The following is a 548-nucleotide window of genomic DNA, read 5'->3' on the forward strand; positions in this document are numbered from 1 at the left end:
GCTGGAGATCAGAGCTGAAAATGTGTTGCTGGAAAAGCGCAGCAGGTCAGGCAGCATCCAGGGAACAGGAGAATTGACATTTTGGGCATAAGCCCTTCTTCAGGAATGAGGAAAGTTTGTCCAGCAGGCTAAGATAAAAGGTAGGGAGGAGGGACTTGGGGGGAGGGGCGTCGGAAATGTGATAGGTGGAAAGAGGTCAAGGTGAGGGTGATAGGTCAGACTGGGGTGGGGGCGGAGAGGTCAGGAAGAAGATTGCAGGTTAGGAAGGCGGTGCTGCACCTCCACACACATCATCTATTGCAACCTCTGCACCCGATGTGGCCTCCTCTATATTGGGGAGACAGGCCGCCTACTTGCGGAGCGTTTCAGAGAACACCTCTGGTACACCCAACCACCCTGTGGCTCAACACTTTAACTCCCCCTCCCACTCCACCAAGGATATGCAGGTCTTTGGACTCCTCCATCGCCAGACCAGGAGGAAGAACGCCTCATCTTCCGGCTAGGAACCCTCCAACCACAAGGGATGAACTCGGATTTCACCAGTTCCC

The sequence above is a fragment of the Chiloscyllium plagiosum genome, chromosome 29 (genome assembly GCF_004010195.1).
Source record: "Chiloscyllium plagiosum isolate BGI_BamShark_2017 chromosome 29, ASM401019v2, whole genome shotgun sequence".
NCBI classification, from domain to species: Eukaryota; Metazoa; Chordata; class Chondrichthyes; order Orectolobiformes; family Hemiscylliidae; genus Chiloscyllium; species Chiloscyllium plagiosum.